The sequence below is a fragment of the Salvia hispanica genome, unplaced genomic scaffold (genome assembly GCF_023119035.1).
Source record: "Salvia hispanica cultivar TCC Black 2014 unplaced genomic scaffold, UniMelb_Shisp_WGS_1.0 HiC_scaffold_612, whole genome shotgun sequence".
Lineage (NCBI taxonomy): Eukaryota > Viridiplantae > Streptophyta > Magnoliopsida > Lamiales > Lamiaceae > Salvia > Salvia hispanica.
The window spans coordinates 6,229-20,249 of record NW_025952369.1 but is presented as its reverse complement, the minus strand read 5'-3'; the positions used below and the strand labels follow the sequence as shown (position 1 = coordinate 20,249).

The 14,021-nt window shown below is 34.2% G+C and overlaps 2 pseudogenes; both read left to right on the top strand.

Moving 5' to 3' along the window:
• The first annotated feature begins 3,444 nt into the window (after positions 1–3,444).
• On the top strand, positions 3,445–5,121 carry LOC125199662 (annotated as a pseudogene).
• A 6,071-nt stretch (positions 5,122–11,192) lies between these two features.
• LOC125199661 lies at positions 11,193–13,473 on the top strand (annotated as a pseudogene).
• Positions 13,474–14,021: the final 548 nt, after the last annotated feature.

The window sequence follows — 14,021 nt, the reverse complement described above, 5'->3', positions numbered from 1 at the left end:
TTTTTCACTTTTACAAAATCTCATTTGTCACTGTGTCGCCATTCCTCGACCATTTGCTACCATCTCCTTCCGCGGTCCCGCCCAACCGCCTACATCTCCCAAATGGTTCTACCTTATGAAAACCAAATGAATTGACTTAAATGAACCTCATCCCCCAAATCTACAAATTCACCATCTAATCCCTTTAGGAGGTGTTCGATTTGCAATATTGTATCTCGAGATTAAATATGATCGTGTTTGATCATGAGATTGAATCCTACCACTCAATTCTAGATGGATAATCATGTGATAATTAGTCATAGTTAACCCCTCCAATTAAAATAATTTCAACTCAATCATAGTCCATAGATTATATTTTGATACTGTTTTATCTAGGAAATCGAACGCTACCTCATTGGATACCTCGGCTCATCAAATAAAATGATAACAACAAATAAAGAGAGGTGGATGCGAAAGTATTGATGAATTTACCATTGATTTTCGTCTAGACATGTTTTATTTGTGAAAATTGGTGAACTTGAGATAGTTTGTGAGAATCAAACCCCTGAACTAGTGAATTCATCTGGGGTGGAGGGTGTGATACGTAGATGGTGGAAAACAACGACAACTTCTTGTATGAATGAGGATGAAACAAAATTGGGATGGAGATGGGATTGATAAAAAGAAAAAAACGCTTTGTTGAAACAATATTATTTTGATCATCATAACATGCCATCGTTTTGAAGAAAGAACATTTTGTTCATGTCTAATATTTCCGTTACCACTTCACTACCAATTCGATACTTGGAACAATTATGAAAAGTGAAATGTTGACAAGTTATGATTTTAAGTTTGATGAGCATTATGGAATTAATTAAAAGTTAATATAAATTTATAATTCAAATTGCAATTACTTTTTAATCATCAAATTTGAAGATATTAGTGCTGCACGCATGACACCATATTTTTGGGCAGAAGTTTTGAACCGATAATATCTCAATCACAGACAAATTCATGGAGTATTTGATAATTGGGCTTCACTCCAATCACAGCTGAATTATACTATATTTAATTATTCAGCTTTATTCCAAACAATACCACTCATTACTAAAAAACGGAAACACGTTTATCTCTACTTTATTCTCTCTCTTAAATTATTCTCTGCATTTAACATATAAAATAAAGTCGCATAAAACTAAATCTCAACCCCTAATGAAGGAGTCATTTTCCTTGAACGATGAATACTAAGTTTGTATACGATATATCGTATCGAAAACTTTGTATCGTATATTGTATCGAAAATATCGGTATGAAAAAATTTCATATCGTTATCGTATCGAAAGTTTCAATATATCGAACTTTCGATATGGATAATATCAATATCATTACCGTATCGATATTTCGATATATCGTCATCAAATTCGATATACCGTTCAGATATCAAAGTTCGATACTTCACTATCGTATCAAAATTTCACTATATTTCGATATATACGGTATATATCGATAATTCAATATGTATTGATTTTCAATATAATTCGGTATACGAAAATATCGATATACGTATATCGTATATTCGATATAAAACGATATATCGCGTATAAGGAAATTCATATCGTTATTGTATCGAATGCTTACGATACGGTATTGTATCGTATCGAAAATTACGATATACTACCAAAAATTCGATAATTTTTTGATATTTTTCAATACGATACGAGTGATATATCATTTTTTTCGGTATTTGTCCCTAGTCCTAATACTAAGTACTTCCTCCGTCCCTTAATCGTGTCCCACTTTTAACTCAGCACCACTTTTAAGAAATCTAAAGGAAATTGAGTTGAAAAAATTAGTGGTATGTGAGTCCTACTTCTATATATTAGTTTTATAGTAATATAATGTAAGAGAAATTAATTAATGGAATATGATGTCTATTACCATAAATAGGGAAAATTAATAAGAAATTACCAAAATGAAAAACTGAAAAAGTTATGGGACAGAGAAGTACTCCTTCGTCACGAGGAGTCTCGGTTACCATTTTAGTTCGTCCGCCATTAGAAATCTTGGTTTACTTATACGTAAATGGTAGATAGACCTCATTTTCCACTAACTCATTCCAATCACATTCTATTATAAAAATTATACTCCCTCATCCGTGAATAAGAGTCTCGGTTCACTTTTACCATAAATGGTATAAGGTCTCACATTCCACTAACTCATTTCACTCACATTTCATTTTAAACTAATATATACAAGTGAGACTAATATTCCATTATCTTTTCTCACTTCCTTAAAACCCGTGCTAAATTCAAATGAGACTCCTACTAATAAACGGAGGAGTACTATTTATCTATTTATTGTAAAATTAGTTTCTAATGAGATAAGTCATGATTTCCATTAAATGAAAGGATCATTTCGCAATCCTATATTGGTCAGTATATTTGATATAAAATGAATCATGCAAAATTCCTGAATAAATGGCAAACCAAATATAAATATAGGATAAATTATCCCCCTCCCATTTAGTTCTCGTAACTTTTATTTGTACCAAATTTGTCGATTATATATATAGGACTCTGGTCTAAACAAGAATTAAATTTAATACAATATCAAGATCAAATTGACATCACTATGAGATTTTGCCAATCTGATGGTCAATAAAAATACATCTTATAAAGATGTCATTACTAGTCAGTAGTTTTTAGGTTATTTTATAAAATTCAAATTTGAGATATTTTAAAATTATTTTAGGCCGTTTTCTAAAGTGGCCTAAAAGCTATCGTTATATTTAAAATTGACCTCCATATGTTAAAATTGAGTTTTGTATAAACCAAAAACCTAAAACATTCATTATGAAAAAGTGAAGAAAATACATATAAATGTGGCAAATATCAAATTGGATTGCCCAAGCGCCACCTACTACATATTGACACGGTCAAATGGCTATTGTTGTTTATATTTGAGTGAGTCATATAATCTAAGTAGGTAAACTTATACTGGTATAGTTGGTCAAGTCGAATAAATATATTTCAACCAGGTTATCTTCGGTTTTCCCCTTCACCTAATTGAAAGGACAAACTCAAAATATAAGGGTTGTTTTAAACTCCCATAAAACAGTTAACCCTGAACACAATCATCACTAAAAGTAAAATAATTCCATATTATCATGAAGCAATTAACCGTGAATACAAACGATTACTAAAAAGTTAACTTTAAACTAAAAATGACAGTAATTCAGATTTACGAAAATGAACCCCAAGCATAGAAAATGATCGGAATAATTACTAAGAGACAAAAAACAAAAGCTTACAAGGAGTAGAAACCAAGTTAGAAATGCACATTAGAATGGAGTTGGTAGCTGGCAGTAAAAAATAATGAAACTAAAATAAAAAGAACACTAAGGTTGGCGTCAACTATAAATACTTAAATTTCGACCGAACTTCCTATTCAACACACGCAAAAAAAAAAAAAAAAAAACTCATGGCGCCGGCTGCGAGGAGCGAGCCAATTACAGCATGCCATGTGGTGGCCGTGCCGTATCCCGGCAGAGGCCACGTCAACCCCATGATGAATCTGTGCAAACTGCTGGCGAGTTTGAAGCCAGATCTCCTCATCACCGTCGTCCTGACGGAGGAGTGGCTCGCTTGATCGGCGCCGAGGAGAAGCCGCCGGGTATCCGCTTTGCCACCATCCCCAACGTGCTCCCCTCGGAGCGTGAGCGCGCCGCCGACATGCCTAGCTTCGTCGGCGCCACACAGACTCAGATGGGCGAGCCGTTCGAGCGCTCATGGCCCGGCGCGAGGAGCCGATCCATTTCATAATCGCGGACATGTTTTTGTTCTGGGCGATTGACTTCGGGAAAACCCGGGTGAATATTCCGGTGGCATCTCTCTGGCCGATGCCTGCTTCCGTGTTCTCGCTGTTTTACCATTTAGACCTCCTCGAGCGGAATGGCGATCACCCTTTGACGTTTCAGGTTAGCACACCCTTTTTAGTACTTAAAGCGACTGTTTGATTTGTTAGACATAAATGATCATGAAAATGTAGTCTAGAAATTGAACTGATTGATTATTTTAGTTGAAGGGGATGATTATAACTAATTATCATCTAAAATTGAGCTGAGATTCAATTTCATGAACCAAATATAAACTTGCAAATCGAACAGTCACAAATTGGATTGTTAATATTGATTACTACTCTTTGTTAACATTGGATTACGATTTTTAGAGAGGGGAGGAACGAATAGGTTACATTGAAGGAATCGAGTCGATCCGACTCATCGACATTCCATCAATCGCCTACTTGAAAGACCAGCGCCTCATCAATCTAGTCCGTCGAATTTTCCACAACTTAACCAAGGCTCAATACTTATTAATCTCTTCTATCTACGAGCTGGAATCCCAAGTAATGGAAGCCCTAAACCAGGAATTCTCATTTCCTATATACACTTTTGGCCCTGCTATACCTTATCTCAATCTCGAAAAGGTCACAGCTCTCTCAACTAATAAAAGCGATGACGATCAGCTCTATTTTGATTGGTTGAACTCTCAGCCACCGAGTTCGGTTCTGTACGTCTCGTTGGGGAGCTTCCTGTCTGTTTCGGCTGAGCAGATGGATGAGATTGCTGATGGATTACGGGCAAGTGGGGTGAGCTTCTTGTGGGTTGCTCGAGGGGAGGCGAAGAGACTGCAGCAACGGTGCGGGAGGCTGCGGGGAAAGTCGTGCCGTGGTGCGACCAACTTAGAGTGTTGTGTCATCCTAGTATCGGGGGATTCTGGACGCACGGTGGATGGAACTCGACTATGGAGTGTCTTTTCGGTGGGAAGCCTATGATCTGCTTTCCGATAATCCTTGATCAAACAACAATCCGGAAACATGTGGTTGAGGATTGGAAGATCGGAGTGGATTCAAAAAAGGATTTGGCGCCCGGAGATATACTGAGGAGCGGGAAAATAACTGAGATTGTGAAGAAATTCATGGATGCAGATAGCAGTGAAGAAAGAGATGGGGGGAAGACCCAGAAATTTCGAGGTAATTCGACAAGCGGTTTCAGAGGGAGGTTCTTCTTTGACAAACCCGCTTCTTTACTTGATAAATTCAGTTGCCGGGTTTTTAATTTTCTCTTTTCTTTTTCGGGTGTAAATATCAATACTTTTTTTCTTTTTTTTTTTTTTTAATTGGAATGTCTTAAATTTGTTTTTGTTTTATTTTATTTTCTTTTTTGGAATAATCCTTTGGGAAATTTGGCATTTTTTTACTTGTTTGGAAGGTAATTTAAAATCTTTTGTTTCCATATTTAATTTTCTTGGATTTTCATATCATAATTTCATAAAAAAGACCCCTTATAAGAAATTATCTATAAAAATTTTTTTGGGAAAAAACTTTTACCTAAGTATTAATTTTATCATCTCCCCCCGTCAAAAAACAGTCCTTTTAAAAGCCCAGTTTATAAAAAAATTTGATTAAAGATGAAAAAAAGTAGGTTAAAGAGATATGGGGAAAAAATAGGTAAAGATGAGATGAGGAAAAAGAACGTAAAATATCAAATAGAAACTTTCTAGTTTTATAAATAGACTATTTTTTTGGATATTCCAAAATGGTAAAAAATTTAAAATATTTTCGTTTTACGGAGGGAGTCTTTTACATTGATAAGATATAATAGTACTATAATTTTCAGATATAAAATTACAGTAGTATATTTGACCAAATAGGTAAATAGCATGAAAAAATTTATTATCATGAATTCCAAGTAAAATAATCCAAGTATACAATATATTACTCCCCCCGTTTTTAAAAAAACAGGGGAAAAAAGTATTTTATTTTACACTTTACCACTGTTCATTTTTTTATTAACCTACATTTGCTTCCACATTTCGAATCATAGTCCATTGATTGCTTTATTTTACATTTTTTTTATTTTTTAGTTGCATCAACTTTCCCAGATTTTTACATTTTTTCAAAAATTCTAAAAATATCGGGAAATTTTTTTTTTTTGATTATTATTCATTAAAAATCAATTATTTTCCCCAAATCCCCTATTAATTAATTAGTTTAATTTCTTTCCCCACTTTAAAATCATCATTTTAAAACACAAAAATTTATAGCATAATTTATTGAATAAGTATGTGAATTTTTGATAATGTTAAATATATAAATATATCTTGTGACTTTAGTTTCTATTACATATCTTTTACTCTCTTGTCCGAAGAGTATGTTTTTTCCTTCCCGTCGTCTCAAAGAGTATGAACTTTAATTTTTTGGAAACTCTCCTCTCTAATGAGGTGAGACTCTTCCCCTAACAATATTTAAAAAAACTTTTATATATCTCTCTCTTTACTTCCAAAATGCTTAAAAACTCGTCCCAAACCCCAATTTTCCCTTCCTCTTTGGGGACGGGGGGAATAATTAATTTTCTTTCAAATCCCCCCTTTTGCCCATCCCACATCTCCGTTTTGGTGGAGCCGACTAGGGGTGAGAAAAAAAAACCGAATCCGAATACCCAAAACCCGAAAAAAACTAAATTTTGAAATTGGTTTTTTTGATTTTTCGGTTGGTTTAAAAAAAGGGTTTTTTGGTTCGGTTCCCGGGTTTGGTTCGGGCAAAAAAAAAACGGGAAAAAGAAAAATTATATTTTAAATATAATATTATATATTTATTCTATTAATTTAAATATATTATATGGAAATATATATATTCTTTTAATATATTTTATATAATATGTATTATATATATTTTTTAAAAATAAAGTATAAAATAACACCATCCCATCATTTCTACCCGATCATTTGTACCGGGGACAATAAAAAGGCCCCACGTGGAAAAAAACTGGGGGAACAATGTCGGTTTTTAAACAAAATTTTTTGAACAAAATATCCGAAAAATTTATACGGCAATCTATAGATTGTTGTGTAGTGTTTGTAATATTGTTGTGTAGGTTATAATATTGTTGTTAAGGGGTGTCACGTTGTCTTTTTAAAAAGGGGGTTGTCATTTTAACACAAACCTATATATATATAAAAAAGAGAGAGAAGAGAGAAAAACTTTTCCTCTCTATTATATATATATTAAAGTTGTGATCAATGTCAACTCTTCTTAAAGCCCGAACTAGAGACCAAATCTAGGCCATTAGATCAGTTTTTTTGATGAGATGTTCATGTAAATTTTTTGCCCCATTACAAGAATTTTACTTCATTGTATAGGTTTATTACTTCATTTCGTAATACCTTAAACTACAACATTTTTTTATTTGCTTAAGTAGGTTTTGAAATGATTCAACATATGCCATTGAACATTGACATAGCTTTTACTTTATTCACTTTAAAAAAATGCAATTTATTCAAGTGGGTTTATTACTTCATTAAACGTTATTACTTCTTGGATAAGGTTTTTCTTCTTTCCCTAGACTTAAATGTCACATCTTCATTCAAATAATTTATTATATTATTTCATGTGTTTATTACACCATATCGCCGGTAGCGGGGGTGATAGATATTGTAAAAGAAAGAATGGAATGGGGGTGGCTATTTTAAAAAAGGAATGAAGAATAATCCCATTGGGAAAGAATAAAATCTTGGGAAAAAAGTAATATTTGGTGAAGTTTAAAACTTTAACTGTTAGTATGACTTATTTATTGGATGAATTAAAATAGCAGGGCGAAAATAATTTATAAATTTGTGAATATCATCCATAAAAACAGATCTAAACCCTAATTTTGTATGGTTGGTAGTTGGTCTTTAAGAGTGGGTTTGTGGATAATGAGACTCATATATTAATATATGCCCCATTTTTTTTCGTTTTTTTAATTCGGTTTTTCTTTTTTAATTCGATTTTTTAGTTCGGTTTTTTGTTTTTTGGTTTTTTCGGTTCGGTTTTTTTGATTTTAAAGAAACGGTTTTTCGGGGTTCGTTTGGGGGAAAAAAACCGAACCGAAACCGAATGCACACCCTAGAGTGAAAATTAAAAAATTATCCTATAATTGTTAAAATGACTTGGTTCTCGTCTAAATCTTGCTTTGCCCTGTGGTATATGATAAATTAATTGAAGGATTAAAATCAAAATTTTAAAAAAAACAAAACATTTTGTTACAATCAGCAAAAATACATAAAATAAAGGAATAAAAAAAAAAATTTTTTGTGATAATATTTATGTTTTTTTTTCATTAAAATTTAATTTGATAATTAAAGAATAAACCCATTTTTAAAAACCAAATTATCAATAAACCTAGTCAAAATCAAATAATTAACCAAGTCATATCTTATCACTCAAAAACCAAATTCTTTATAAATTCTCCTCTGAATTTCTGAAGATTTTCCAAAGCTTAAACGTACACAAGATTCAAACTAGAAAACCCAAATTTTGCTATTGTTTTTAAGATTCAAACTTCTACCGAGTTACATAGTCAAGTTTGTGTCATTGGATTTTTGGGAAAAAAGTGGTTATCAAAAGAAAATTAAAAGCACATCCCTATAAAAAAAAAAAAAAAATGTGCCCAAAAAAGTTTCCTTTTTTTAATGAATATATAGATGAATGTAAAATGAAATAGATAGCTATCAGGGGAAATGTCACCGTTGTTAATTGATTAACAACACCCTTTTTTTCCCCCAAGAATTATTTGCTCCCAAATTGATACCCGTAGAACTAAACAATTAGTATCATCTCCATCCATAAAAAAAGTCTCTAAATAAATATGGTGAACCCTAAATTTTTTAAAATCCCCCCAAAATTTCCGTTAATATTTATAAATTTGACGTTTGTGACATAAAATTAAATAATCAATTTTTTCCAAAAAAAAAGTAAAGAGAAACAAAATATTCACATTATCTGAATAAAGAAAGAAGAATAAAAAAATTGAAGAAGAAGAAGAAGAAAAGAAAGTTGAGATAAAAAAAAAACTAGGTAAAAACATCGCTAAAGGAATCAAACCCAGAACAACATTGGACAAGAGACTTTTTCCAACCAACTGGGTACCAAATATACATGTCAATATTTGTTTAATAGGAAAATTGAGGGGGACTAGGGGGCCCCCAAAGGGGGCTTCACCACTGATGTAAATAATAAGGGTCGTCACCTATTGTTTTCTCCATGCATTGTGTACCATATGTTGGTAAGGATTCAAAAATGGTCAAATGCATAGATTCAACATGATTGATGAGTCGCTTTAACATTGCAATAAAATCTCTAATCAAATAATTTAGTGTAAACCCCTTTCCCCAAAAGGGGCTTTTCCGTGTATCGAGAAAGAAATTTATTATTATCACAAGGTACATTGACATCTAAATTTTGAACCATCCATTTAGAAGTGAGCACCAAAAAAATTTTAAAACATATCTAACCATCAATAAAAACGATTGAATTCTCTTGGGGATATTTTTCTCTCATACATCCACTCGTCCCCAAATTTTATCCATTTCACTATCCTATGATAAATTAAAACTCCCTATGTCCCCCTTTGGGGTCCCAATTGAGTTAAAAAGTTTTTAAAAATGTAAAGGGAAAATTGATGAAAAAAAATAGTGGAATGTGGTGTCTTTTATATATTAGTTTTATAATAAAAAGTGAGGGAAAAAAGTTAGTGGAATGTGAGGCCTAATACCATTTATGGAATATTCCAACCGGGACTCCTAAAGTGGGACGAAGGGAGTATAAATCAAAACAAATATAATAATATTTTCAATTAATTAATAAAGAATTTAGAGAAAATAACTAAAAAATAAAATTATACCTTTAGATAACGAAGAGATAGCGAGGACAGGGTGGCTACGGGCAAAGAGACTACTTCCGATTTGAAGAAATAACATGGCAAGATAGAAAAATTGTAGGAAGAGATTGAAGAAATCGCATTGGAGAGAAAATGAAAAAGTAAAATGAGAGAGGGTGAGATGGGGTCGACATAATGTCTTCATTTTTCGAGCACCTTACAAGTGCTCGAATTTTCCATGCACATTCAAGTGGTGCTCGGAAACGCCGGTGGAATAGAGTTTATTATATAAATTTATTCAAAAATAAATTGTCTAAATTTATTTGGAATCATTCGTTCATTACGTGCTCGAGAATTCCTAGCACATTTTTAGGATTCTTGCACATTGTTCAGGTCGCCAAATTATATTCCAAACACTTTAGTGCTCGGAAACCTCATAATACCTACAATGGATACAACCGAGCACAAAAGTGTTCGAATCATTCGCTTATTATGAGCACATAGTAAGTGCTTGGGAATTCCTTACACATTCTTAGGAGCTTCACATTGCTCGTAGTCGCTAAATTATATTCCGAGCACTTTGGTGCTTGGAAATCGCATATATCTACAATGGAAATGTGCTCGGAACTCTGTTTATTGTGAACACGTAGTAGGTGTCCGGGAATTTCCTGCCACATTCATAGGATGCTCGCAATTGCCAAAACATGTTCCTAGCACGCTTGACCGCTCGAAATGTGCTCGTAAGCGCTCAATTATTTTAACGGTCCAACTATTATTGCTCATATTGGTGCTCGAAATATTTATAAGTAGTGTTTTTCAGTGACTACTATTGTTGTTTGATTTCATACTACTGTATTTCATTTTACCAATTTACAAATTACAATAGATCGGTCACTCGACAATGAAATGAACCACAAACAAAACAGCCACCCGGATGTGTGGTACATCTATCCACCCATATTTAGTTATAAGTATAATCATTAAATTCTAATTACACGTATAAATCTTAACTGATCGAAGATTAATAAATATAATTGTAATAATGACTTGGGGGTCATCCACAGGATTCAAACTTCCACAAAGCATAGTCAAGTTTTAGGCATTTGAAAAGTATTTGTGGGAGAAAAAGGTCATCGCATGTGTAGAAAGTTGAAACCATATGAATACCTCTCCCCTGCACAAAATTTCCTAAAATTAATTTAATAAATAGAAAGACAAATACAAAGTCCAAATCGAGAACGAATCACAACACGGTACTGTGCTTAATTGATGAAAAACTTGTAGACTTGTGTTTGCTTTTCCTTTCCATGGCCGATTTAGCATTTAATATACAAATAATCGATAATTATAATTAAGTTAAAATTTTCAATCGACACAATTAGGACACAAACACTATGGAGTATCATTTTATTTGTATTATTTTTGACGAATATATACTACTCCATATATAAATCTGATATTGAGAGTAATTCCTTTATATATTCCCCCACTCAATAAGGTTAGCCACAACACAACCATGTCTCGGGTCCACGAGCAGCCAATCCCATCGCCACGTGGTGGTGATGCCGTACCCTGGGCGCGGCCACATCAACCCCGCGCTCAGCCTCTGCACAGCCATGGCCGATCAGAGCTCCAACATCCACATAACCGTGGTGGTGACAGAGGAGTGGCTCGGCTTACTCGCCTCTGAGAAAAAGCCATCGAACGTCGCTTTTGCCGCCATCCCCAACGTGGTGCCGTCGGAGAAGGCGCGCGGCGACGATCTTCAGGCCTTCGTTGCAGCGGTTCTCACCAAAATGCAGGCGCCGTTCGAGCAGCTTCTGGACGGCGGATCGCTGCCGCCGCCGGATTTCATTATAGGCGATGCGTTTTTGTCATGGGTCCACGAAGTCTCCACCAAACGGAATATTCCGTCGGCTCACATGTGGATCATGTCGGCGGCGGTCTACACTGTGTTTTACCATTTTGACCTTCTGGTTCAGAACGGCCACTACCCCGTTGATTTGTCAGGTTTCATTTTTCCTCTCTCGTTTTCTACATTTTCACTCACGTATATAACTATTCGTTTCCGATTAATTGTTAGTACTCGTTTTTTGCTCAACTATTTTATTTCATATATGTATAATGATATAATTATGTGAGTGATAAACATGGATTTGGAAGCTCACAATATAATACTCCTACTAGTAGTATACATGAAAAATAGATCGAGTTAAAAAAAGGGGGATGAATAAATGATTGATTATAGCAAGAATGATGAAAGAATGAAATTAGTTTAATACTTTAATGAGACTAGCAAGAATGATGAAAGAATGAAATTAGTTTAATACTTTAATGAGACTAGCAAGAAGAAAGTTTCGATTTGATTTGTCTAACAAAATGTGGTCTCCTTTTTCTTATTTGAATGTAGTGTGGGTGATGATATGACAGATTTTTTTCCTTTTGTTATTTTGTTACGTACTATCCACCAATTAATAATAGAAAAAATATATTTTTCATTTTTAGTAAATACTAATTTCAGTATTATGCCAACTCATTACACACACTTTACTAAACTAATACTCCCTCCACTCTAAAAAAAAATATAGATTGGGACAGCATAAGAGTAGTACAAAGTTGGTAAAGTAGAAATAGAAAGAAAAATATAATTTGAATATTGTTAGTGGAGAATATGACTTATATTATATGAGAGAAAACTAACCAAATATAGAAAGCGAGTAATTTTATAGGAATAACCAAAGTGAAAAAAGTAAACTATTTTTATAGGACGGAAATAGTATGTAAAAATATGACTCAATTAATTTTATCATCTATTTTCTTTATAAAGTGAGTCAATTTTTTAATACTCGTGTCCAACAAAACTGTGTATTTGGCATATGGACTGACGGAGGAAGTACTCATAATCTACAAACTGACATCATGTATTTTCACAGTTAATGGAGAAGCGGTTGTGGACTATATTCCGGGGCTCCCACCAGTTCGTGTTGCTGATCTACCACTAATCATAAGAGACCAGGAATCCATGCCAAAGCTCATACAAATATTACCCAAAGACTCCAACGCAAAACACCTCATTTTCACATCCTATTACCACCTAGAATCCCAAGTTATCGATGCTCTGAAGCACCAATCTTCACTAGCAATCTATACCGTGGGCCCTGTTGCCGTATACTCGAAGCTCAGGGATTTGAAAACGAGCAGTGGCGTGGCCGCAGCCACCGATGACTACTTGAGATGGCTAGACCACCAGCCACCAAGCTCAGTGCTGTACATCTCCCTTGGCAGCTTCTTTCATATCTCAGCAGCCCAGATGGATGAGATTGCTGCAGGGTTGCACGAGAGCGGTGTTAGCTTCTTGTGGGTGGCTAGACGAGAGGCGGCTCGGTTACAGAAAAATGTGGGGAAAAGGGCGTGTTGGTTGAGTGGTGTGATCAGCTGAGAGTGCTCTCTCATCCTTCGTCGGGGGTTCTTGTCGCACTGTGGATGGAACTCGACTAAGGAGGCACTACTGGCGGGCGTGCGGTGCTTACTTTTCCTATCATTATGGACCAGACCCGGATGCCAAGGCCATTGTTCAGGATTGGAAAGTTGGATGGAGGTTTCTGGATAGGGAGTTTGATGCCACAAATTTAAAGAAGGGGGATGGGGTTGGGGGGATTGTCAAGAGGTTTATGGATTTGGAGAGTGCACAGAGGAAAAGAGCTTACAAGAAATGCAACAAAATTGGGGGGAAGATTTTGAGGCAAAATTTTGGGAAAAATGGAGGCTCACACCAAACAAATCTTCCACTTACTTAAATCAAAATTATCTTGATCCTTTTTCATGGCTAGTAATGACCGAATAAGCCCACAAATTTTTTCCCTCTCTCCAGCCAAATATTTAAATTTGGATGTTTTTTCCCAGAAACGAGGATCCTATATTTATCATAATTTCATGGTACGTACAACACACGTAATGAAATAAACCCTTTTGGGAAAGCAATAAAGGGGCCAGCGTTAAAAAAAACGGACTTAAAAGAAAAAAAAACATGGGAGTAGGGTTTCATTTAAAGAGATTTGACCAAGGTTTTAAAAACGAACTATTCAAGCAATAAAAAAAATTGTTTAACCTAGAATATCAATGAAGAATAGATACCATAAACTACGATAAAAAGTCATATGAATGAACAAAAACCACCACAAGTCTCAATTTTCTAACTCAAAGGGGAAATAAGTTCAAAATAACCAAAAGATACAAAAATTTTTTTGTTTCTTTTTAAACGACCAAGAGAAAGGAACCCAAATGTTTTTAAACAAAACCACACTCAAGTTAAAAAATTTCCATCTTATTTAATAAATGTCCCCAA